This window comes from Myotis yumanensis, unplaced genomic scaffold (genome assembly GCF_028538775.1).
Source record: "Myotis yumanensis isolate MYYU_CA2020_CCGP unplaced genomic scaffold, mMyoYum1.0.hap1 SCAF_7, whole genome shotgun sequence".
NCBI classification, from domain to species: domain Eukaryota; kingdom Metazoa; phylum Chordata; class Mammalia; order Chiroptera; family Vespertilionidae; genus Myotis; species Myotis yumanensis.
In genome coordinates, this window is record NW_027223758.1 from 77,313,854 (window position 1) to 77,341,583 (window position 27,730).

A 27,730-nucleotide genomic window follows, 5' to 3' on the forward strand; every position below is an offset into this window, starting at 1 on the left:
TTAATGAATGACATCATTGCCAAAAATCTTGATATTTTCCTCTTTTTCCCTCATCCCCCACACCCACTATATCAGCAGTCCTATCTGCTCTATCTTTAAAATATATCCTAAACTTCTGTCCAGCTGTTTGTGCACCATCCTGGTTCGATCCTCCATCATTGCTTGTCTAGGCTAATGCAGTAGTCTCCTTTACTGATATGCCTGTTCCATTTCTGTCTTATTATAATTGAAAAGAGTGATCTTTTAAAAATAAAAATAAAATTTAATGTCCTCACTATAAACCTTATAATGGCTTCCTATAACACTTAGAATAAAATGCAAACCCTGTATCTTGGCCTTAATGATCTGGCCCAGGCTAATTTTTAGACTTAATCATTCTCTAACTTGCTCTTTCTTTCCCCAAAACACTATTTCTTAAACCCCAACTTAGTCCTGTCTTAGCATCTGAGCACTTGTTTCCCAAACCTGGAATGTTCTTTAGCTTGTGCATGGTACATTTTATTATTCAAATCTCAGCTTTACATGGAACCTTAAGAGCCTTTCCCTTTCTGCTAAATATAAAGTTGTCACTTAGGCATTCATAGCAGTTATCACTGATCTTTTCCTTTTTTCACTTTCAAATTTGCTTGTTTACGACTGACTGTCTCACCCTAAGAGCAGGGACTACGTTTACCTTATTCACCATTAGGACTGACTACATAATTTCCAGGGCCAAGGGGAAAATGAAAAGGTGGGCTCCTTGTTAAAATATTATTAAGAATGTCAAGATGATGGCAGCAGGCATTCAGCCAAGTTCAGAGCCCTCTCAGCTCAAGGGCCCTGCACAAGTACCCAACCCCCAGCCCATACAGTCTTTCATCACTGTACTCCCAGCTCATAGGAGATGTTTGAATTAATTCTTTTGAAATTTTTGAATAAGCTATTTATTTATTATTTGATAATTCAATTTATTTGCTAAATAAATGAATAAATCGATAAAAAATGGAATTTAGAAAAATGACCTGGATAGAACACATTTGTTAGACACAGAGAATACAATGTTGACTTGGGATGAAAACTCAGGCAGTCTGGTCAAGCATTTTTCCTCAGCCACTTGCCCACAATGCATCCCAAGGCAAATTAAATCCAGTCTCTGGGACCAAAGAAAAGGAAATACATCCTTTGCCTTCAGTGAAACTTAACATCATACAGAAATGAACAATAGCACCAAACAGTTACCACTCAAAAGAAGGGTGTGTTAAGCATTCTAAGAAGGGTATAAACAAAGTTACAGAAATAGGAATGTGAGTAAGGTGAGTGTTTAAAAGTTGTAGCTGATGTGGGCTTTGGAGGGTGAAAGGAACTTGGTATGTGGGGAATGAGGAAAGTTCATCATATAAGACCCAATAGAGAAGGCACTCAGAACACTTGGACACATGGTGAGAAGTCCAGGGGGACTGAGGAAAAACTCTGAGAAGGGCAGTGGAAAGAGTAAAGCTGACACAATAGATAGGTACCAATTATGGTAGACACTTAATGTGTGGGGCCTTTACTCTTTCAGTACAAAATGGGAACTCAGGGTGTGCCATTCTGAAATAAGAACTTGAGAAAGAAGAATCTGGCTCTAGTGGACAGAGGGAGCAAGTGAAAGAAACCACAGACCATTTGCATGAGCCTCGCTTGGGTATTGGCAGCTGGGATTTCAAGGAAAGATAGGATAATGGGAATCACAGAGAAAATAAAAACCTAAATGAATAATGGAATGGGGGGAAGGAGTAGGAATTCCAGGCATTGATTCTGAAGTCGTAAATTTCCAGCATACCTCTTATGTGCTTGCTGATAATATAAGTGCATTATTTCTAATCCTTATAACAGATCTGAGAGGGATAGTTGTTTATTTATTCAGAAATTGCAACAAAAGAAAGGTTAGGTCTCAGAGAAGTGAATTAAGTGTAGGAGGTGGGATATAAACTCTTATCAGTGTGGCTTTATTATATCCTGTCTGGGTAAATGGGGAAATCAAGGTTGCAAGCAAAGAAGTTAGGACTTGCAACTGGTCAGGATAGGTGGGTATTTTACTGTCATATATCAGTCATATTTGTTTCATATCCTATCTAATAAAAGAGAAACATAGTAATTAGCCGTACCTCCGCTACCCTTCCCATTGGCTAATCAGGGCAATATGCAAATTAACTGCCAGCCAAGATGGCGGCCGGCAGCCAGGCAGCTTGAAGCGAACAGGAGGCTCGCCTGCTTCAGTGACGAAGGAAGCCAACGTTCCCCGCCTGCCGCTCCTGGCCTCTGAGCTTGCAGTTTGAAACATTGTTACAAATATAGAAGCTAAGCAAAACCCCGGAAACATGCTTTCAGCCAGCCGGGATCTCAGAGCTAGAGTTGAAACAGTGTTTCGATTATAGAACCCAAACAAACCAGATACCTGCTTTCAGCAGCCGAGGCCTCAGAGCTGGAGTCAAGCCTCAGAGCTAAAGCTGGTCCAGAATAAAAAAAAGAAAAAGAAAATAAGGAGCGGTTGGGAGCTTCAGTCACCCGCCAGCCTGAAAACAGCCCTCAGCCCCTCACCCAGACTGGCCAGGCACCCCAGTGGGGACCCCCACCCTGAAGGGGGTGTGACCAGCTGCAAACAGCCATCATCCCCTCACCCAGGCTGGCCAGGCACCCAAGTGGGACCCCCACCCTGATCCAGGACACCCTTCAGGGCAAACCAGCCAGCTCCTACCCATGCACCAGAACTCTATCCTATATAGTAAAAGGGTAATATGCCTTCCAGCACCGGGATCAGCGTGACAGGGGGCAGCACCCAAACCCCCTGATCACCCTGCAGCTCTGTGTGTGACAGGGGGCGGGGCCACAACCTCCCTATTCGCCCTGCTCTGTTCGTGACAGGGGAAGGCGCTCCAACCCCCTGATCGCCCTGTGGCTCTGTGTGTGACAGGGTGCGGCGCCCCCCCCCCCCCCAGGGCCCTGCTCTGTGTGTGACGAGGTAGAGCCATAACCTCCCCATCGGCCCTGCCCTGAGTGTGACAGTGGCGGCGCCCCAACCCCCTGATCAGCCCTGCTCTGTGTGTGACAGCGGGGAGCTCCTCAACCCCCTGATCAACCCTACTCTGTGCATGACAGGGGGGAGCTCCCCAACCCCCTGATCAACCCTGCTCTGTGCGTGACAGGGGGTGGCACCGCAACCTCCCCATCGGCCCTGCCTTGAGTGTGACAGGGGGCGGTGCCCCAACCCCCCAATCGGCCCTACCCTGAGCGTGACTGAGGGTGGCATCGCAACCTCCTGATACGTCCTGCTCTGTGCATGACAGGGGGTGGCGCCCCAACTCCCCAATCAGCCCTGCTCTGAGCCCGACCAGGGGCTGCACCTAGGGATTGGGCGTGCCCTCTGACACCAGGGAGCAGGCCTAAGCCAGCAGGTCGTTATCTCTCGAGGGGTTCCAGACTGCGAGAGGGCACAGGCCGGGCTGAGGGACCGCCCCCTCCTTCCTGAGTGCACACATTTTTGTGCACCGGGCCTCTAGTGTATATATAATGTCCCATTTTTTTGTTCTGTTTTCTTTCTGTGTGTGTGTGTGTACGCGCGCGCGTGTGCACACGCGTGCTTTTGCAGTCAACAGTACAGGACTGGTCATTCAATAAACATTCTATAAATTAATTTAAACAATATGAAAAGTTGCAACTCATGCTTGGGAGTAAAAATACCTGTATTTCAATGGAACAAGATCTAATTAACTTGGTAAAATAAAAACCAAGAAATTTAAAAACTAAGAAATTTTTTAAAAGTCATTTTAGTAGATTTAGGATTTAAAAATAAAGAATTTTCCTGATTTTGTCCCAAGGGGATATAGAGGAGTGATAATGAAATATTCAAAGAAACATAAGCGATGTTTGCAGTGGTAAAACTCTTCTCATTTGAACATTATATTCATTACCTGCCATGAACACATCCTGATCTTTGCAATGTTTTTTTTCCCGTCTTTTTTAACAATATAGCTCATTACCAAATAAGTTAATTTCCTACTCCATGTCTCATCAGAGAATGTTCCAATTTATGCAAAAGTCACTTGCTTTAGAGTAAGTCACCATCCTATCAAAATATGAAGTATGCATGTCTCTCTTTGGGAACCATATGACCATTTAATTTAACTCAATTTAGAGAAAAACTGCATAAAATATTGTTTTATTCTCCTGGGGGAATACATACTTCACAAATGAAGAATTCCCAGCAAAGAAGCTCTAAATTCTACAACCTGACAACAAGTTCATTTACATAGATCCTTTCTCATTCTATTGATATGTGAAATCAAGTTTATATTTATCCTCCATCTAAACACTCCTCATTAAATATAAACAGCACAGAGGGAAAGGTGATAATGAACTTCTGTTCTTATTCCTAACTAGAGACCTGGTACATGAAATTCATGAACTGGAGAGGGGTTGTCCCTCAGCTTGCCCTGCACCCTCTTCAATATGGAACCCCTCAGGGGATGTCCAACTGCAGGTTTAGGGATCGGGCAAAAACTGGCAGTTGGACATCCCTCTCACATTCTGGGACTGCTGGTTCCAACCGCACACCTGACTGCCAGCCTGACCACCCCCTAACCTCTCCCCTGACAGCCTGTTCGACACTGCACTGCTCTCCTACTGGCCCAATTACCCCCAACTGCCCTCCCCTGCAGGCCTGGTCACCCCTAACTGCCCTCCCCTGCAGGCCTGGTTTCCCCCAATTGTCCTCCCCTGCAGGCCTGGTTGCCCACAACTGCTCTCCCTTGCAGGCCTGGTCGCCCACAACTGCCCTCTCCTGCCAGCCATCTTGTGGCCACATGGGAGTGGCCATCTTGTGCAAGGGTGTGACAGTCAATTTGCATATTAGGCTTTTATTATATAGGATGAGGCCACCTTGGGAAATGAGAGGGAAAGAAGAAAAACACAGTGAATTCACAAGCTAGGGATTTCTAATCAACCTTGGGTAGGATCAATGAATCAATAAAACTGTTTTGAGTAAAGTTATCCACACTAATAAAAGACAAAGATGCTAATTGACCATATCTTCACTACACCCACCAGCCAATCAGAGTGACTATATGCAAATTAACCCAACCAAGATGGCGGTTAATTTGCATATACCAGCTGGGAGTGAAGACTGAAGACAATGTAAAAGGAAGCCAAGCACTGCAGAAGGGAGCAAAGTATAGGTGGCGGAGACAGGAACGGAGCCAAGGTGGAGGAGGCAGGAGGCGGGAGCAGAGCAGGGAGCTGCGGGCGGCCAGGGCTCAGCAGGTGGTGGGGGAGCGAGGGGCAGCAGCGGCGGTGAGCGGCGGGTGGTGGGAGGCAGGAGGAGGACAGCGGCAGGGAGGCAGAATAGGCCCTTGATGTCAGGGAGGGGCAGGACCTGAGCACTTGGCACAGAGGGATAGGACAGGCTCCATGGGAGGGAACAGAGCAGAGCTGCGTTCACACTCAGCCTTGGACTTCAGTTTCCTGGTGTGTCAGGTGGCCCTCCCTGCCTTCACCAGGTTGCAAGTTTCAGCTCAAAAGACTGAGAGCCTCCAGGGTGGTTGGGAAGGCAATTGGAGGGGGCAGGGGGGTTAGGCCAGTGGGCGAGCAGATTGGCTGGAGGTGGGGCAGCAGGGCTCCCGGATTGCTTGGATTTGACAGGGGGGGGCTAACCTTTGAGAGGTGCGAGGGGGAGTGTAAGGGATTGGGCACTTGTGTGTGCCACCGTCCTGCCGGCTTTACTCTTGCACGGTGACTGTGGTGGTGGCAGTGGTTACATCCCGATACCAGATGGCGTGGCACGCAGGTCATGGCCAAAGGGAAGGGCCCCGAGAGCGGCTCCACAATGGGGCTGCTGCATACAGGCATCCTCCAAGTGGGTGAACGCCAGGCCCAGGGAAGGTGAGAACCTGGCATCCAGTGGAGGGCAAGTGGCGGCAGTGTCCACGGAGCATTCGAGGTGTTGGGGGCGTTGGACATGGCCCTGATGGCAGGCTAGGCCTAGGGGACCCTACACGTGCATGATTTAATCGTGCGCTGGGCCTCTAGTGTGTATGTATATCTACACTAATAAAAGAGAAACATGGTAATTAGCCATACCTCCGCTACCCTTCCCATTGGCTAATCAGCATATCCTTATGCAAATTAACTGTCAGCCAAGATGGCGGCCAGCAGCCAGGCAGCTGGAAGTGAGCATGAGGCTTGCTTGCTCCAGTGACTGCAGACTGCAACGTTCCCCGCCTGACTTGCCGGCCTCTGAGCTACAACTCTAAGAAACTATGTTGCAAATATAGAAGCTAAACAAAACTCCAGAAAAAAGCTTTCAGCCAGCCGGAATCTCAGAGCTAGAGTTATACATTGTTTCGATTATAGCGGCGGAAGCCTCAGAGCTAGAGCCAGAGCTAAAGCTGGCCCAGAATAAAAAAAAAAAAAAGAAAAAGAAAAAAAAGGAGTGGTTGGGAGCTTCAGTCAATTGCCAGCCTGAAAGCAGCCCTCAGCTCCTCACCCAGACTGGACAGGCACCCCAGTGGGGACCCCCACCCTGATCCAGGACACCCTTCAGGGCAAACCAGCCGACCCCCAGGCCTCTATCCTATATAGTAAAAGGGTAATATGCCTCCCAGCACCGGGATCAGTGGAGACGTGAGGCCTCCTGGCACCGGAACAGCGTGACAGGGGGCAGCGCCCAAACCCCCTGATCGCCCTGCGGCTCTGTGTGTGACAGGGTGTGGCGTCCCAACCCACTGATCGGCCCTGCTCTGTGTGTGACAGGGTAGAGCCATAACCTCCCCATCGGCCCTGCCCTGAGTGTGAGAGTGGCTGCACCCCAAGCCCCTGATCGGCCCTGCTCTGTGTGTGACAGGGGGCGGCGCCCCAACACCCCCCCACCCCCACGGGCCCTGCTTTGTGTGTGACGGGGTAGAGCCATAACCTCCCCATTGGCCCTGCCCTGAGTGTGACAGTGGCGGCGCCCCAACCCCCTGATCCGCCCTGCTGTGTGTGTGACAGGGGGCGGTGCCCTAACTCCCCTATAGGCCCTACTCTGTGAGTGACAGGGGGGAGCTCCTCAACCCCCTGATGGGCCCTGCTCTGTGTGTGACAGGGGGGAGCTCCCCAACCCCCTGATGGGCCCTGCTCTGTGCATGACAGGGGGGAGCTCCCCAACCCCCTAATTGGCCCTGCTCTGTGCGTGACAGGGTACGGAGCCCCAACCCCCGTGATGGGCCCTGCTCTGTGCATGACAGGGGGTAGCACCCCAACCCCCTGATTGGCCCTGCAGGGTACAGAGCCCCAACCCCCCCTGATGGGCCCTGCTCTGTGCAGGGGGCAGTGCCCCAACCCCCTGATTGGCCCTGCTCTGTGTGTCACGGGGTGGTGCCGCAGCCTCCCCATCGACCCTGCCTTGAGTGTGATAGGGGGCGGTGCCCCAACCCCCCAATCAGCCCTATCCTGAGCGTGACTGAGGGTGGCATCGCAACTTCCCAATCCGCCCTGCTCTGTGCATGACAGGGGGTGGCGCCCCAACTCCCCAATCAGCCCTGCTCTGAGTCCGACCAGGGGCTGCACCTAGGGATTGGGCCTGCCCTCTGCCACCCAGGAGCAGGCCTAAGCCAGCAGGTCGTTATCTCTTGAGGGGTCCCAGACTGCGAGAGGGCACAGGCCGGGCTGAGGGACCCCCCCTCCCCCCCCCCCCCAGTGCACAAATTTTTGTGCACCGGGCCTCTAATATATATATATATATATATATATATATATATATATATATATGCCATGTGCTAGGTGCTGGGATAGGGAGAGGGAATACAGAGGAATATTCTGGCATTTGTGATGACCACTGTCTATTTGGGAAGGTGACATAGTCATTAGAAAAGTAATTATTCAAAACAATAGAAATGAAAAGAAAGGGAAATAGGGGTCTCATAGAAGCAGATAGGTAAGGGGGCAATCCAGGAGTCTCATGGGAGTACTTTGGGAAATGAAGGTGGGTCATATAATAAATATGCTAATGCAAAGTTGTCTTTTGTGGTTAGCCAAACACAAATGGGTAGAGAGATTTCTTAAGTGTCACTGCTTTCTGACAGCACAAGGCTCAGGTAAAGTTTGATATTGTCATTTGCTTCCATCTTTAAGCAGAATCCTTGCTCACAATCCTCCCAGCTTCCTTCAGTTTTATCTGTGGCTTTTTCTCTCTTGTTTTCTCAGTTGCCAACTCCAATTCTCCTTTTATTTATTTATTTTTTTCACCATAGTCTGCTTACACAGGTGAAATGTTCCTAGTCTAATTTTTGTCTTGCTTCCTATCTATTTCATCTAAGTGATTCTTAGTTCGAATTGGTTGATATCTTCTCTTAATATTCTTAATGACTCTCCTTGTCTTGAAGGAAACATTTTCAGTACTTAAGTAACTTCATAATCTTCTACCTAAATGTTCTTGAATAACATATGTCATTGACCTTTGCTTGGCCTTTCTCACAGTGAAAGAAAATTTCCCCAACTCTGGAGAAATACTGGCTGGATCTCTTTGCCACTGGCTCTGTTCTGAATTGGAAATACAGACCCAGAACAAAAAAATGATCAGTTATAAAGGAAAATAGAGAGCTTAACTGTCCTTTAGTTTCATGAAAGACAGATTAAGAGGAAATGAACCAGAGGGACAAAGGAAGAATTTAGGTGATCAGACTGAACACTAACTATTGACAGGAGGGAAGTTATTATTAAGTATTAGGACAGGTTATCAAGGATGGTTATGAAAAGTGAAGAAACTTCCAGGCTGCCAGATCCATCATCTTAAATAAGCATAATATGTACTGATATTTCTTTAATAAAATATATACAGAAAGAAACATATTTGTTTTACAGAACCTCAACCATAATATAGTAGCTTTTCATTCTTCATATCCCAATGACATGATCTGAACCTCCCATTGCATTAATGTACATCTAGCTTCCACCTTTGGATGCTTAGAAGCAGAAGGCATTACATTATGAGTAGAACTCTAGCCATATATGTAAGATTGTCATCTATTTTCTTTTCTTTTAAAATGATTTAGAGTATATTTAAGTATTGTTACCTTGCTACAAAAGGGATTCTCTTATTAGATGAATATCTGCTATTATTATTGCTATTGTTATTGGGAGGGACCATAGCTCACTCATATGTAATGAATTCATTGCTAACACATGATATCTAACACAAAATGCTGTTCTAACCTCTCGATGTACCTCTGTGGCCATAGGTTTGTGGTTGTTGTTGTTGTTGTGTGTTTTTTCAGGTCCAAAACCTGTGTGTTTCTGAACTTTTATATTTCTATGCAAATAAAATGCAGCTACAAGGATACACACATCTACATCCACAGTTAATTACACTCCTAAGGACTCTTCATTGTCTTCCATTTACACATAATTAAATCCCCTTGCTTTTTATCTGCTCCTGTAAGCTTTAACATAGAAATACAGTGAGAAAAGGAAAACAATGAGCGCCACCCCATCCCACTGCACACAGCCCCCAATCCAGCTTGCTGGGTTTAAAGGAAAATCCTTCATTTGCTCCAGTTGTCTATGCCAAGCATTTTACAGTGAAACACCCCTGCAGTGTGTTCCAATGGGTTCTCATTTGGGGAAAGAGGATGCTACAGAGGGGCAATGGCATTTTCCATGCCTGCTCCTGAGCCATTTTAAAGGGAGTAAAACATGCGGAGAAAATGTTCAATGGATTTTATAGCCAAGTATCATGGTGCTATTATCAGCTTCCTTGTGGGAAATGGTAACATGTATTCATATAAACACAATGGGGTTGAACATCACCTCATAGTCATTCCGATGCTTCCCCGTACCCAAGCAAGTCACACACAAATGTCTATTTGCTCTCCCCGTAGCTCTCAGCAACCAAGGCTCCCTAACCCTCACAGGCCTGCTTCTGCCCAGCAGCTCAATGATCAATTTAATCTTTATTTAGTAAGCACATCCTAACTCCTGCCATTCGCCAGAAATTCACTCAGTTTTGATTCTTATCTTGACTATTTACCTAAGATGTTGGATAGCCTTCTTCAATTTTTTAAACCTCATAAACACAAAAGTGCAATAGTCATTGTCTTATTTTGTTTGTAATCAAAATTCTGGAAACACAAGAAAATAGACAATAAAATAAAATAAATCAAACCAAAGAATAACAACAAAGAATCAAGCACAAGTACAATAGTCAAGGAGAGAAAACAGATTCTGATGCCCAGCTAGAACTCCCATTTGACAAAGCAGTGGTTTTATGGAGATTAGAAAAAAAAAAAAGACCCTTATCTGCTAAATACCTTAACGTGTTCAGATAACTGTGTTGAATACTCAGCTGTGGGTATATGAGGGCAGCTGGCTTTGGTGGGTTGATCTTCAGACCACAGTTCTGACTACTGGGAGGTAAGTCCTCGCTCTCCTGCTACCAAGTTAATCTGAACAACAAACTGTAATTGAGAGTAGAGAATAATCTTTACATACTCTTCCTGAACAAAATGTCACTGTAAAATGAATATAGCTATATCTGACCTAACATACCAGGAATTTTAGAGAAAATCAAGTGAACTAAAATCAGTTGCAGAATCTATTTCTCTACACATAGGTTAAGCCATTCTCTAACTAGAATCTTACAAGTGGAATGGCTTTGGAATACCCATATTCCAACTCTCACAGCATCCAGGCTGATGTCATAGTTAATCAAGGAGGAAGACATATAGTAAGACAGTCTTGAGCCTGAAGTAAATACCCCAATTCTTGGAACAGCTGGTTTCTGTACCATACCTCATGGATCTTTGACTACCTTGGTTGATCAGTGTTTTATAATTTTGGGTCACTATATATATATACCTAAGGTCATGAAAGCTGGTACTGACAGTGTCTTCCATGTTAATTAATTGATCCATTAATCAATCATTTATTGAATAATTATAATTTTATTTTGCATTAAATATATAAATATGGAAAAGTTGCCCCTCAACTTTAGGAGCTCAGATATCATTAAGGGAAATATCTATATCTATCTATAGTTATCTATATCTATATCTATATATCTATATCTATATTTATATTGTTCAATTATGGCTGAGAGCTGTTTTAACAGACGTTCACAAAAGGGAGCCTAAAGGAAGATATAAACACTTCTCAGGGCAGAGGACAGAAAGAGGATTCAGGAAGAATTCATAACCAGATGAGCAATTAAGGTAGGTTGGATCATAAGAGTTTGACATGTTGAAAAAGAGAAGGAGGATGTATGTGCAGAAAGAACGAGGTAAGAAATATCTTGTCATGTTCAAATAACTATAAACAATTTTTTAAAGACAAAATGGGAAAAGTGGAGGGGGGAGGGGAAGAAAGATAGGCAGTAAACTATATAGGTTGAGGATATTAAACAGCATAGAAAAGTTTAGATTGTATCTTTGGTGAGAAGAAACCACTAAATGAATATATTTTACTTCTCTTTTCTAAGAAGAGTGTTTCGTGGGGTATGTCTCTACCCAGGTCATTCCTAGGAAGAAATGGAATTTTCAGAAACAAAGTCATGGCCTGATCATCCCTGATATTTTCATTTTCTTTATAAGCGTGAAATCAAGTTTATTTTACATAAACTAAATTTATACAGGAAAAACCACAGCCAAGACTATTTGAAAATTATATATGAAATAGGAAAGAATATTTTTTCTTGGTTCTGGGGTAATGAGGCTGGTGATAAAGGGAAGGTTGTCTGAGTACAATATTTAGATTTTGAAGGCTACTCTGGTTAACCAGTTGACAATCTCTATTGTTAGCACCCAGGGACTTCTTTCTAATTGCCCAACTGAGGAACCAACTTTGCAAATAACTCCGTTCTATTTCTACACTCAGAAATAGTCAGATTATTGGTTATCAGGTTGGTAGTCAAATGTAGTTTCATTTTTCTAACGCAATGATTCCTTTGAATTAAAAAAATAAAGGACTCTAGAACACCATATAAAAATTATTAAACTCAATTTTTAAATGAAATGAAGGCTAGAAATCAGGAAAGTAACTGGGTACAAAAGTCTGCTTTTTTTCTGAATATTTCAGTCTAAGTCACAGAACAAGAGATGACACATAGGCTAATTCAAGGTGGAGAGTCTACTACTAGTAGACAACTTCATGAAGTTAGGAGCCTGAAGGACTTTACTCTCTGCATAAAAGGAGAAGTTAAGAAAGCTTGCTTATCTTGATCCTGGCATTGGGTAGATGGGGAAAAATTGATAATAGCCCTTAGGAATTTATAATCACAAGCTTACCTTTATGTAGGTTTGTGATCCTATTTTACTCTTTTTATGTGGTTGTAAAAACCTCAAGTAAATAATTTAATTTTAAATGATCATGGGCTAGAAGAGACCTCCCACCCCCATTCAACATACACCAATCTTCAATGACTATAAACAATTGTAATCCATCTGTTGCAGAATGCTACCTTTACTACTGACAAAACAATAGCCATAAAAATAATGTTCAAAGGAAAATGAAAAGCTCATAGTAAAAAATATCTATCAAAGCATTATGAGTTAAAAATCGAAGAGACAACCAATAGTAGGCTCAGACTCACAAAGACTTAAGATATTGTAAGTACCAGACACAAAATATAAAGTAACTGTGTTTAGTATATAGACAAAAAAAGAAGTGTTTAAAAATAAGAGCAAGAAATAAAAGAGTGCATATTACTAACTAGATTTGGAGTAGATGGTACTTAGAGAAATAAAATATTTGAAAATAAAAACAATAGATGCATTAATAGATTAGATACTATTAAAGGGAAAATTGGAAATATGGAAAATAGGCAACTATTTTTTTTTCATTTATCTGTAATAAAGCTCAGAGAGAGCCAGATAGTAGTAAATATGAGAGTCAAAAGAAAAGGAGGATAGAGTGCAAAAAGTCTGACAAATGCAACCAGAATTTCAAGAAGATATAATAGAATGAGTAAGAAGTTAACTTAGAAGGAAGAATGCTGAAAATATATTAGATTTATTGAAATATATCCTTAGGTTAAGGAAACCCAATGAATTCCAAGCAATGTAAATATTCAGAGCCCTTCTGGGGTTCAGACCAACATCTTTATATTCAGAAATCTTAAATGGCATACTCAAGCACTCAAATTTCCAAGATACCCAGCTTCTTATAGCTAAAATACATCATTTGCATTTAATGTGTTCCCCCCTCAGTGGTAATAGAGTGATATTTGACATTATTAATAAACAGAGCTTTAGTTTTCAGAGTCCAGAAGGCCATAAGTTAGATAAGGAAGATCAGAGCTCCATGAGATCCTTAAAATATCTCAAAAAGGAAAATGGAAATAGTTGAACAGATTTTCTCCTATTTTTGCGAAGAGCACATTTTCTGTTGCCAATGGCCCGCTTATTCTTTCCTTCCTACTTTGCTTTGCTGGCCAAAATGGAAATGACAAGGTGTTGTACTAAGCAGTTTTACAAAATTGATCTGGCAAGACTAATCTAGACCTTGGTCCCTAATCATTCGTCGGCATGCTAAATTGAAGCAAGAAGAGAGCAAAGGTTGCTCTACACATTATTTGGGTCCCAAGTTAACAAAGACTTGATGATGGAACTCTGGGGGACCTTTCCTTTTTGCAGAAGCTAAATCACTCTTTCAGAGCAAAACCTGGTATAGGTGATCTATTTGTTACCCAAGGAAACCGTCATTTTCTTAAGGTGATTAGGCATTCACTCTAGAACAGTGGTTCTCAACCTTGGCTGCACATTAGAATCACCTGAGAGTCTTTTTAAAATCCTGATTTCTGGGCCTCATCCTCCGGAAATTCTGTTTCTTTGTTATGGGGTGGGGCCACAACATTAGTAACAAAAGAAACAATTTCCGGAGGATGAGGCCCAGAAATCAGGATTTTAAAAAGATTCCCAGGTGATTCTAATGTGCAGCCAAGGTTGAGAACCACTGCTCTAGAGAAAAAGTTAATTATCAAATAATTTTCTTTCTTTTCTTTTTTTTTAAAATATATTTTATTGATTTTTTACAGAGAGGAAGGGAGAGGGATAGAGAGTTAGAAACATCGATGAGAGAGACACAACGATCAGCTGCCTTCTGCACACTCCCTACTGGGTATGTGCCCGCAACCAAGGTACACGCCCTTGACCGGAATCGAACCTGGGACCCTTCAGTCTTCAGGCTGATGCTCCATCCACTGAGCCAAACCAGTCAAGGCAATTTTCTTTTCTTTATGTTGTGGAGGTGGGGAGGGAGGCAGAAATAGGATAATTGATAAGAATTTTTTATGGATGATTTTTATAAAATGATTTAAAAAAACTACATATTTATTTTGCAATGTGCAAGTCTAAACTACCAGTAAGGCCCATAACCCAATTATTCAACTTCACTTAGCATCTTTCAGTATAAAATACACCTGGTTTTTAGCAGAGTATAAGTTATACAAGCCTTAATGTGCTCAGATGTGCATCTATCTTCCTTTATACTCTATATCTTAAGCCTCCCATCACCAATCCCATCATATTCTTCTTAACTTTCCCAGCCCACACTGATTTATTGTTCTGAACTTCTGCAGTACACATTTATATGCTATTTTTTTGCCTGCATTTTACTTTATTTTTATAGTCTGTTTATTTTGAGTACATTTCATATGTAAAAGGTTTTAAGTTCTTTGAGGTGAAAAAGCCATGACTACTCCTTTAGACATCCTTCTGTACCTAGGAGCTGCTAAAAAAATTACTCCATGCATTTCTGTCTCATGTTGTACTGCAATGATTTATTCAACATGCTTTATTTTATTTGTAGAATGAATACATGATTTAAATAACAGATCCAGTTTTATAAATATGTCCTTTCCCCTAAACTGAAATTTAGTATCGCCAAATGGTCACAAACCCAAATGTTTTCCTTAGGAGAATCAGGACTTTCTGTGTAAAAACTCATTAGGAAAACAATCTCTGCCATCAAGCTATAGACAATTTAATTAAGCAATAGCATCCTTAGCATACATGTAAAACTTAAGGGCAGTCTACATTAGAATTGACAGATAATTCAAAAAGAGTACTTTAAAATTAAAATGGGTTTAAAAAGTGGGTATTTTTTTGTTGTTGTTTCACATTTGACAAATATGAACTAGTGTTACCCAATGTTCCCCATAATTAAAGTAAATGAGGGAGCAAAAGTAATTATTTGGTTCATCAAATGATTGATTACACCAGCTTGAAGTCGCCATGTACAGGATTAAATTTTCTCTGAAATTATCGGAGTTGTAGAATGAGAGGGTGGGGGAATTAGGAGCATATGAATCAACTTCTCTTTCAAGTTTAATAAATGTGTATTAAAGCCTAAGTTTCATCAATTACTAGTTACTTGATTTGGAACAACTTGCTTAATTTATTTGAGCTTAAGTTTCCTCATCTCTAAAATGAGAATAGAAATAACTACTTTGCAGAATTGCTTTGGAGATTAAATAACCTAATGAAAGTAAAGGTTTCATTATTCTCTGTAGCTTGGTTGATACTTGATAAAATCATTATCACACAAGGAAGCCATCTCTCTTGCAATAGATTTATGTAAAGTAAATATTGTCACTGCCTTTTCTGTTAGATCTGTCAATCATCACGATAGAGACTCTTTTAAGAAAGCTGACCTGCCCATGTATAACTTTGAGGGAGGAGCCCCCACCAGCTATGATTTATACTACTCCTTGTGTCTGCCTTTTTGGATGGGAAGTGCTCCAGACCCAAAGGCAACCAATCCTTATGTTATTCAATAATGCATGCATAAGTAGGCTGATATGAACCTTTATTCAAGGGTTCACTGTCATTAAATTCTACCTATTTATAAGATGCCCATTTGGAGCTTCCCATCTTCCTAAACACTGCCTATACAAATATCTCTTCACTAACTCCAAGACCATTTTGCCATATTTAACACTATCATATGTTATCTCTTATGCCTGAAACATGCATTGCTAGGTAATTGTTATTTTAGTTATTCTATGTGTATATCTAATTCATCTTCCAAAAACCAAAGTTCTTTGAGTGCAGGAACTAAGGCCACTGCATATTTTTGCATTCCCTTCATCTTTATTACATGATATCTGAGTAGAAGGATAGAAAAATGTGAATGAACAAAAATAAAATGAATGAAAGAGTGAATGAGTTTAGTGTGGTCAAAAGGCTTAGATAAGATTGCTCGTAGGAACCATAGAGGAAAGTTTCCTATTTCTTAATGAGTAAAGCAGTAGCTTTTGTGCATTAGTTTCTTTAAAATTGAGTTCCTCAATTTATCCTATGGAGGCTGTTAAAATTATGTTTATCAATAACCATCAAAAAACTTTTGGGCGTGAAAGTTTATTTTGGGTACTACAATGTAATAATCACAGCCTATCAGAGCAATACAGGGTCTTTAAAAACTTCCTATGCATCTGATTGTGTTAAAGAGTATGTCACAAGGAATAGACTTACTATTCCAGGTCAGGGGCAGAGGAGATCTTGGCACAAATCAAGGTATTTCAGTTGGAATTGTTTCCTTTCAGTTCTCTTTAATCTCAGGGGAAAGGAATCTTTCATCTCTTCTCCACACTTGGACAGCAGGTGGGCAGACACTGAAATTTTTCAGAAGAGTGAGTGTGTGGGTAAGTCACTTGGAAGAAGTTCAAATGTCATGTATATTACTGATGTTGACAACTCTAAATGCAGGACATGGGGGAAGCAATCCTAGCTGGGGTAGAGCTGGCATTTTCAGGGTATTTTAAAAAATATAAATGTCCTGACAGTGATCTAAAGCCCTAGTTCCTGAGGGCTTTGGTGTGTAACTGTGATGTGTGAGGCCAGGCATACACAAAGGCTGTGATGGAAGATTTTGCTCGAGTAGAATTGGAAGCAGCTTATATCTGCCACTTCTCAAATCAACTGCGGCTTCTTGAGTTGGAAAACACCAAATTTGCTATTCATTGTTTTTTTGTTTTTGTTTTTGTTGTTTCCACTGCTGCATTTGCCTTTCCAGGGTCAAGATGAAGTGAAACCTATTTCAGAAGCATACACAAATAGTTTTGAAAGCATTTGGCTGAGTTTAATGTTGCTCTCCTAAATGTCATGGGGCATGTGTCCATGATGCCTGTGTGTGTATGTATGTGTGAATCCATTCATTTGTAAATGGCTACAAATAGATATCAACTTAATCCAAATAGATATCAACTTAATCCAAAAATAATTGTTAAGATCATTCAATATGAGCATAGGAGTTAAGTTTCTGGAAAAATCACAATGAAAGTGTGAAATTAACTAAATTTGTTAACTAAGGACTTTTGGGTGTATGGGAAAGACCATATCTTTGAAAGAATGGGCCACCTTTTTATTTATATTTATTTTAATATCTTAGTTTACTTACACATGTCTTTAAGTCATTACAGAAGGCATTGTATGCAATTTTATAATACTTATGTAAATAGATTGAAAAAAGTATGTAGGTGAGGACAATCCTTTCTTTCCTTCTCTCTTTCCTTCCTTCCTTCTTTCCTTTCTTTCTTCCCAAAATTATGGCCATCTGTTTTATCTTTTCCATTTTGGAGCTCATCTTTCACATTTGTGAGTCTGTGTTTCTTTATACTTCAGGTTAATTTTATATTTGTTTTTTCAAAAAAGAAGATCCCTCATATCTGAATTATCTTTCAAAATTCTAACTTTAAGTCTATGGATATTGCTAGTTAGCTCTTCTTTGTTTCAGAGATGTAAGTTGTCTGGAGATGAAGAGTTCCATGTGAAAAGCTAGGAGAGGTAATGGTGCAAAAGAAAACAAGAAATAGAGAAAATGGAAATATGTTCATTTTTGTACTGGTGGCAGTTAAAGTCACTGTTTGGGAAAATGAAAATGTATTGTGTGTTCAATGGTTGACTCTTTAGATGTTCTTACTTGTCATGTATAGGGTAATGTTAGAATGTGATATGATGATATAGACACAAAACAATGGTGAAGAAAGAAAGGTATGCTTGTGCCTTCTCTCCACCATCAAACCACGTATTTCTTTGGGGAAGTGACTGTACCTTTCACCCACTTTCCCAGACATTCTCTTCTATCTTTTCTTCTCCTCCCTTCTGGTTTCCTCACAACCTGCACTCCTCATTCTAGCCTGTTGATTTTCCAGATAGAATTCAGTCTTTGCATTTAATTAGCTCAATTAAGTAAATTCACTGTCAAGGAATAAACACAATAAACACAATAAAATTCAGCTTTAGTTATGAACCCTGATAGGCCAGAATCACTCAAGAGAACTCTGGGGACAGTGCTCAGAAACCCTCATGTTGCACATATTCTAGAACAAGACGATTGAACATTCTGCTCAATCCCAATTCCGTTTGAAGGCCAATTATTTCTGGACTATGAACTTCCTTTAAACTTCCAAAGAGACCCAGACATGCATATTTTATTTCATGAACTGGGAAAATAAGAGGTGAAATGACGAGCTTGGACTGCAATTCTTGAGAGTATGGCCTCAGGTCAGTGTGAATATTTAATTTATTCATTCAACAAACTATATGAAAAGTCAGACACTGCTCTTGTTCCTGGGCATATGAGAGGTGAACAATGCTGAAAAGACCCATGTGCTCATGGAGAATGTATTTAGTGGGAGATCATAGCTCACACAAATATATGCCAATAGATAAGAGAAAATCTGGAAATGTAAGCACTAAAAGAGAAACAAAGGAGGGTGATATACTGAGTTAGTGCATCACAGACTTCGATGTGCATATACATCAACTGGGGATCTTGTGACAATGCTGATTCTGATTCAGGAGTCCTGGGTGGGGCTCAAGACTCTGCACTTCTAACAAGCTTACTATTTTTCTGTTAATTCCACCAAAAGATATATTCAATCATCAGTCATTTGGCATCCATTTAATACCCATAGTCATGGTAAGGCCAGAGGCATCATTTGCTCCCCTCCAATTCTATGGAATTACTACCACTGACATATTTTAGACAGTGACAGTAAAAAAGTAGTGTTTATTCAAAATATATAAGGGCTAATGTGCTAAAATAAATATTATCAACTGTACCAATGAATAGAAAGAGAGAATAGAAAGAAAATGTATAGGGTGACCAGGAAGGGTGAAGTCAGATCTTTTCCCCCTGGCTTCTTTGGGCTTCCCTGGGTGTCTGGCATTGTTTCCCTGCTGATTAGTGAGGTGTCTCTAGGCACATTAATGTGGAAGGTTGGATGTGTTTGACAATAAGTCAATGATTCTTTTTGACACGACTTTAATAGTACTGAAGAAGTGATTGTAAGATGATGACTTTTAATGGGATATAGATATAAGCGACCTGCTTTTTATGACAAAGGTCAATGGTATTGATGGGTAGTGTAGAGAAGATAATTTCCTTGGCATGGTAGGAGACAACTTGCATGATTCATGAAGGTATCTCTTCCCCTTTCCTTTTTTTTAAATCTCTCTCACAAGGAAGAAAGAAGAGTGCCCCTGCCAATTTCCTCCAGCTGCCACTTCATTTGAAATAAGGAAAAGGTGATATCCCACAATAAAACGAGTCACTGCTCAACAATTGATGGTAACCTCTAGCTGGCGGAGGCCTTCAGAATTTGACAATCATATATGGAATGAGTTTTCTTTTATTATGAGGGAAGTAGATATGTGCCATTCCAATGGGGCATACAAGCAGTCAGGGAGCAGAGGCTGAGTGGCAGAGACTGGAGGAGGGCAGATGGCACGTGAGATGAATTCAGGAGGGCATCCATATGTGTCTACATGGTACTTACAGGTCGAGCAATAAAGTACCAGAATCAGCTCTGCAGAATTACATTTTGTTGAAAGGTCAGGGGCAAGCAAAATGAAGGGTAGCCTGTGGGCAAAGGGCTGCTTCTGGAAGCAGATCCAGCTGGCCTTGGGCTGGATTAGAACCACTGGCTAATCATGGGTCAGGCAGAGAACACTGTGGATCCTTCGAGACAATGCCCATAGCAGGGCAAAGAAACTCTCAGCAGAGATTCTTCTGCTAGAGCTTTATATTCTTGCACCTTATTGAATCCGATATTTTATGGTGGATGAACAGACAGGACATAGAAAAGAGTGTGGAGAAGACAGAACAAAGAAAGAAGGGAGCCCTAGCTGGTTTGGCTCAGTAAATAGAGTTCAGGCCTGCAGACTGAAAGGTACTGGGTTCCATTCCAGTCAAGGGCACGTACCTTGTATCTAGGTGCAGGGTCCTACCTGGCCCGGGCTCTGGTTGAGGCCCATGCAGGAGACAACCAATCGATGTGTTTCTCTCACATTGATATTTCTTTGTCTCCCCCGGTGAGGATTAAAGAGAGAGAGAGAGAGAGAGAGAGAGAGAGAGAGAGAGAGAGGGAGAGAGAGAGAGAGAACAGAGAAGAGAGAAAAATGGAAGGAGGGGTGAGAGAGGGGAAAGCATGAGATAAAAGGGAGAGAACAGAATTTACACATAGTGTCTGGGAACTAAATATTCCTGCAGTCTGCCTTTCCTACCAGAGTAGGATTCTCTCCTAAGCCACATTAAGGTAGTTTTACCAATGACTCTTTCCAGAGAGGTGTGTCCCACCCTGCCTCTTGCCCTCAGCCCTCTTGCTAACCAATAGAACATTGCAGAATCCACTTATTTTAGAAAACTTTGGCTAGTTTATCTTACCCATAGTATTTCCCGTTCCCAGATTTAAGTCCGTCCATTCACATGGCCTCTCCTTGATTTTTATTCTAAACTGGGCTGTGTTTTCTTAGATGATTTATGCCCCTTTCCACAACTCCACTGCATGCCTGCCTCTCAAACTTTTCTCTGTGGGCTGTGGATGTCCTCCCCCACAGCAATGAGGGGATGTGATTGAACAATGGTAGCTGATAGTGAAAATAGTGGTATTGTGTAGGATGGTAAGATATTATGAGTCTTGACACACAGGTTTTTTGCTAGTCATCTAAGTTCATTGTTAGAACTCAAGGAAGGAGAGAGCTTTGCCACTACACAAATGACATCCGTATTACTCATCCAACTCACTCATTCTTCAGTTTCTTAACATTTTCATCTCAGTGAATAACGGCATTCATTTCAGCTACCCACTTCCAAAGACAAAATATAGACTTTGTCAATAAAATCAAAACAAACTAACAAACCCGCTCCACTTCTGAAATGTAAAATTCTATCACGTCCCAATCGGTTGTATTTCAGCTCTCTTCCTTGGTTATTATCACAAATTTCAATCTCACTGATACTCTGGTATATTCATCTGTTTAGCGTTTCGCTGTCATACCTCTCCTATCTCCTTGTCCTATATCATTCATTCTGGCTTCTGTTGTCTATACAACAACACTATTATCCACCCAAAAGTCTTCCTTCTCAAATAGTTGGCTTCTAAATACGGTGGAAAAATCATGCAATATCATGTTAATATAAATTTAGCATATCCAACCACAATTAAGACCATTATTATTTCCAGTATTGTTTCAAAATATCTCAAATATCCCATCGCCCCAGCCTTGGCTCTATATACTACACCACAGAGAAAATATAGGATATTAGATTTGAATACCACCAACTTCCAGTACCTATCTAAAAGATAGTCCTCTATCTCCATTTCTATTTGAAAGAGTTCTCTTTTCCATCTAAACCTCAACTCACTTTTAGTCAAATATGCCTTCTCTTAAAATTGCTTTCTACTTGACTCAACCTAATCCCAATTATTTCCCATTGGTTTTTAAACATAATAGGTCCCTTATATCATTAAATAAACACGCCCACAAACCCTTTCCTCTCTCTGGCTTACTACATCCTTTCTCTATATGACTAAACTTTAAAAAAAAAAAGATTTGTCACCTTTCATTACCTCAAAGTCACTCTTTAACCCATTGTCTTGGATTATGTTCCTATCATTTCACGAACTCACCTTTGCCAAGGATACTAATGGCATTGTTGTTAAATCCATCATCTGATTTCTAGTTATTTTCTTCCTTAACTTCTCTTCAGTCTTCAACTTTGACAATCATTCTGTTCTAGAAATTCTCTATCCCCTTGAATTTCATAAAACCATGCCTCCCACATCTCCTATCACCCCTCTGTTGGCTTCTTTTCACTACTTTTCCTCCAAATAGTCTGTAAATTTTATACAGCTCAGAGACCCAAATTTTTCTCTCTAACTACATCTTTTCCAATAGATCTCAACTTGCAAATCACTCTCACCTTCCAAGGACTCCAGAAATGGGCTTGTATCTCCTCAAAGGTATCCTTCCAAAGTAATACCTCGTTTACTGCATATTTGCATTTATTACAAAGCTTGTTATTGCTAATCTACAGGACGGTATCCTCATGATACTATGGATGCCTTGGAACAAATATTCTCTTATTTTTGCTCTTATAACTTCAATGCTTAATTCTATGCCTGCCAAACCTTAATCATATTACAAATATATCTTGAATGATTGAGATTGTTTATCCTGACTGTAATTGCAGAGAATGATTTTCTGAAACTTCTAGGCTTTCTGGCATAAAATTGGAATACTTGAAAACCAGTATATTAGTGGGTTCAATAGGGTGGGTAAATCTAATGGCAGTTTACTTAATTATATGACACTAAACTACCAAATTTTGTTCTCCTCTCATCATTTGTTTGCTGTGTGAGTTTGAATATATATAATAACTCACATCTCCTGTGTTTCTTTTATTTTTTTATTTAAATATTTAAACAATTAAACAACTTGACTCAATTCTTCTTAAAGCGTTTAGGAAAATGGCCTTAATATAAAATTACATATATAGTCATTTTAGATTTTAACAGTAATTACATATTTCTGGCAACACAAGACAATGTATGTGTCTGGATATTTGTGTCTACATCTATATCTAGTTAGGTATAACTTGATTGACATTTTGCTTGATGAAAAGGTAAAAATTAATAATAATGATGAGGCTATAAGCAGCACACACAAAGTTCTATTGTGGAACAGAGAAAATTGATAAATTATTTTTTTCTGTTCATATATATACTCCCCAAATTAAATCTTATTGGCTTAGTTTTTACACTGATAAAAAATAACTAATAGTTACTTGCATTTTCAGCATTATATTTCTACTGAAATTTCTTTATTTTTATTTTTATTTTTATTTTTTATCTCTTTATTAAAAGAACTATTAAACTGATAAGAACAGATACTACACTTGATCTTAGCCAAAAGGCCGAGAGGGAAAAAAAAAAGGACACATATGTAATACCCTTTGTAATACTTTAAGCAATAAAAAAAAAAGAAATATTAAAACATTAAATACAAATTCTATTTTGTTAAAATTACTAAACCCAAAAACAGTAAAAAATGTAGTGAAAAAAATAAAGAAACCACAAGATTTTGGACACATGCGTTTTAATTAGTATAGTATATACCTTAATTTTTAGAGGCGTACCACATTAGTATATCAACAGTGCGAATTTCTGACAGAGGCAAAACTGAGCACCATAGATACAAATAGAAAGACCATGCTTCATTGAGGACAACAGAAATTCACTGACGTGGCACGTTGTCTCTGACAAGTTCTTAAGCCTCTTCCTCGACCTCCTCCTCCTCGAACTCTCCCTGCTCATTAGCCGTGGCGTCCTGGTACTGCTGGTACTCAGACACCAGGTCGTTCATGTTGCTCTCGGCCTCGGTGAACTCCATCTCATCCATGCCCTCGCCCGTGTACCAGTGCAGGAAGGCCTTGCGCCGGAACATGGCCGTGAACTGCTCCGAGATGCGCTTGAACAGCTCCTGGATGGCCGTGCTGTTGCCGATGAAGGTGGCCGACATCTTGAGGCCCCCGCGGCGGGATGTCGCACACGGCAGTCTTCACGTTGTTGGGGATCCACTCCACGAAGTAGCTGCTGTTCTTGTTCTGCACATTGAGCATCTGCTCGTCCACCTCCTTCATGGACATGCGGCCCCGGAAGATCGCGGCCACGGTCAGGTAGCGGCCGTGGCGCGGGTCGCACGCGGCCATCATGTTCTTGGAGTCGAACATCTGCTGGGTGAGCTCGGGCACCGTCAGGGTGCGGTACTGCTGGCTGCCCCGGCTGGTCAGCGGCGCGAAGCCGGGCATGCAGAAGTGCAGGCGGGGGAAGGGCACCATGTTCACGGCCAGCTTGCGCAGGTCCGCGTTCAGCTGGCCGGGGAAGCGCAGGCAGGTGGTCACCCCGCTCATGGTGGCGGACACCAGGTGGTTGAGGTCCCCGTACGTGGGCGTGGTCAGTTTCAGGGTGCGGAAGCAGATGTCGTACAGGGCCTCGTTGTCGATGCAGTAGGTCTCATCTGTGTTCTCCACCAGCTGGTGCACGGACAGCGTGGCGTTGTAGGGCTCCACCACCGTGTCCGACACCTTGGGCGAGGGCATCACGCTGAAGGTGTTCATGATGCGGTCTGGGTACTCCTCCCGGATCTTGCTGATGAGCAGCGTGCCCATCCCCGACCCGGTGCCACCCCCCAACGAGTGGGTCAGCTGGAAGCCCTGCAGACAGTCACAGCTTTCTGACTCCTTCCTCACCACGTCCAGGACTGAGTCTACCAGTTCGGCGCCCTCTGTGTAGTGGCCCTTTGCCCAGTTGTTCCCAGCCCCACTTTGGCCAAACACGAAGTTGTCGGGCCTGAAGATCTGGCCGAATGGTCCAGACCTGACCGAGTCCATCGTGCCCGGCTCCAGGTCCACCAGGATGGCCCGAGGTACGTACTTGTTACCAGCAGCTTCATTGTAGTACACATTGATTCTCTCCAGCTGCAGCTCGCTGTCTCCATGGTAACTGCCAGTGGGGTCAATCCCATGCTCATCACTGATGACCTCCCAAAACTTGGCGCCGATCTGGTTGCCGCACTGGCCCGCCTGGATGTGCACGATCTCGCGCATGGTGCCGGCTGCGGAGCGGGTGGAGGCGCTGGACCTCGGGACTGGGAGTGCGGCGGGACCGGGTACTGGAGCCCTGAAACCTCTACTGAAATTTCTTGCCTTCCATTTAGGAAACTAGTTTCAACTAACATTTTAACTTGCTAAAATATTTTAAGCACAAGTTGAGAGATCTCACACTTTTTAAAAAGAATGGAACTGTAAACAACAATAAATATATATAATTATCTATTTTTCTCTTTCACCAACAATAAATACCATTTTAATTACTAAATGATGTGATTGTGTGTGAAACATGTCTAATACCATAGCAATTTACCAAATATAAATCTTGGATAATGGAATTGTTTTCTCCTACAGAAGAGAATGTTCATTCATGTGTTCATGAATACTTTCACATGTGTGTTTTTTTCCCCAAAGGACCAAAAATTCATAGAATCATAGAATCTTAAAGCTGGAAATGCCTTGGTGTTTGTAAAGTCCAAATATCTCATTTTACACATGAGAAAACTGAAAACGGATTTCCCTGTCTCCACCAGGGAGCTAAGAAAGTGCTTTCCAGTTTCTTCCGTGACATATAATTCTATTCCATACATCCAAGACAGCATCTATCACTTCTAATTCCCCATTTTGTGTATTACTCCATGCAAATGTTGAGCTCCAGGCAGGCCCAAAAAAGTTCAATTCCCTGGCATGGCCTCTCTTTCTCTTCTGTGACTTTAAACACACTCTTCCTTTCTAGCTGAACTTGCCCTCTTGTATAGTTCCTACTTTAAAATTCAGCTAAAGGGTTACTTCCTCCAGGAAGATTCTTCTGATCTGAAAGATTGAGACAAGTGTTTTGTTTTGTTTTGTTTTAATCACATCTCCAATGCATTCTTTTTTTCTACCTTAGTATGTACATTGTTCAATTGTAAACAGACTTACTTCTCTGCCCATCTGTTCTCCAGGGCCCAGTACAGTGCTGGCTCATAGTTGGGACACAAAAAATATTCATTGCATAAATGAACAAATTAATGAATAGAAGCCAAATACTCTTAGATGCTGAAACTAAAGTAAACATAGAAAGGACATTCATTAAACTGGGCAAGGAAGGAAAATAAAATGTTTCCAATTGTTAATTTTTCCAATTAGTATTGAAATTTAACTTATTGTCAAACTTTATTTCACTTAATTACACATAAATGCTTACATGTGGGCGTGCATACACACACAAACACACATATATATGAGAGGGCTTGAAAGGGAATAAACACATTGAATAAAAATTCTACCTACCTGACAATTTCTCAAACACTGCAGAATAACTTTCAGAGCAAATACAATAGAAGAGGGCCTCCAATGACATTATACCCCTAGAGGATGCTGCCACAAAGCCAACCAAACCCAAAGACCACTGTCAGAGTATGCACAGGGAGCATTAGCTGCCTCTCTGGACTGCCTTTTCTGACCCAAGTTTAGCTTAGGAGATACTTAAGTTCTGGCCTTACCTGTATCTTTGAAAAGCACTTACTAGTCTTTGTCAGAGCAATCAACCCAAACCCCCATCAATTTATTTGAGAAAAAGCTACATGATCCAGCTGACAAAATGATGTATATTATGAATAATAAATTTCTCAAGGGCTTCAACTCACATTATTTACTGGAAAACCATAATTTATAATGTTTACTTAAACACTGGCTCTCAACAAAACACTTTAGAAGCACTTAGCATCTTGTCCCTGAGCAGTTTGCATCTGAAATTTAGACTGCTTAATTTTGTTGCATGGAAACAATTTTAGTATGCTCGCTGCTACTACATTCACCACCAAGACCACCAACGTCAGCCATATCTGTAGTCATAACCAGGTGGGGATGTCTTGAAAAACACAGCCTACATCTTGGAAGTAGCAACAACACTGCTATGGTAGCAGAGCAATGCTTGCCAGAACCCACTGCCTTGTGAAAGATGAGTCCTCTCCATGACTCCAAGAGAAAACATGAGACATTTATATACAGGTGAGGAGTCCCAGCTGTAATACTTTCTTTAACCTCTAGAGTCTTATTTTTTTCATCATCTGATACACTTTACTGGTTGCTTTAGCATTTAAAATGAATTAAGTGCTATTAAACCCCATTTTTAGGTAGTTTCATCAGTACAGCCTAAGGGAATATAAAACAAGGAGCTTTCTTCTGGCAGAAATCCAGATACTAATGGTGTTAAAATGCCTTCGCATTGCATTTAAGTCAGTAGTTAGGTCAAGTAGACAAACATATTTTAGAATATGTTTAAATAAGCACTCCATTTAGTGTTTCTTTTCAACTCACACATTTTCTCTTCTTTATTGTCTTTCCTGGCGAATACAGAAGGTGACAAAGTCATAGGCACAGGGACTTTCACATCTGGAAAAATTGAATTTCTCGGTTAAACTAAGGAGATCTGAGTCTAATGGTGATGATGATTAAGAAGAGGATGTCAGGGGAGATGGTAGAACATTCTAGAGGACAAAAAGGATGATAAGGGCATGAAATCATCACCATGTAGACGTGCATCAAGGAGATGTGTCCCTGGACATTTGACTGCATCTTGTTTGCAGAAGTAAGAAATCTGGCCACCAGTTGTGAATATAAATTTAGATTTTGTTTGGTCTGTGAAGAAAATGAGTCTCAAATCTCATTTACAGCTACCATGGTTTTGGCAGAGAATGATATCACTAAAGCAACTTAACAAAGGCAGTGGCATTTTAATTGTAAGCATCTAACTCTAAATGAAATTGGGGTATATATTTTTGCAGAAAGTGGAGGGACTTAAAAAAGACAGGAAATGAAGACCATAAGGAGAAATTTTCCGTGCTAAAAGGATGTGTGCAAAGTGATACTT

At 41.3% G+C, this 27,730-nt stretch overlaps 2 pseudogenes; both read right to left on the reverse strand.

Moving 5' to 3' along the window:
- Window positions 1–23,093: 23,093 nt before the first annotated feature.
- Window positions 23,094–23,193, reverse strand: LOC139014812 (U2 spliceosomal RNA; annotated as a pseudogene).
- Window positions 23,194–23,516: 323 nt separating this feature from the next.
- LOC139014671 (tubulin beta-2B chain pseudogene) lies at window positions 23,517–24,943 on the reverse strand (annotated as a pseudogene).
- Between the last annotated feature and the right edge of the window lie 2,787 nt (window positions 24,944–27,730).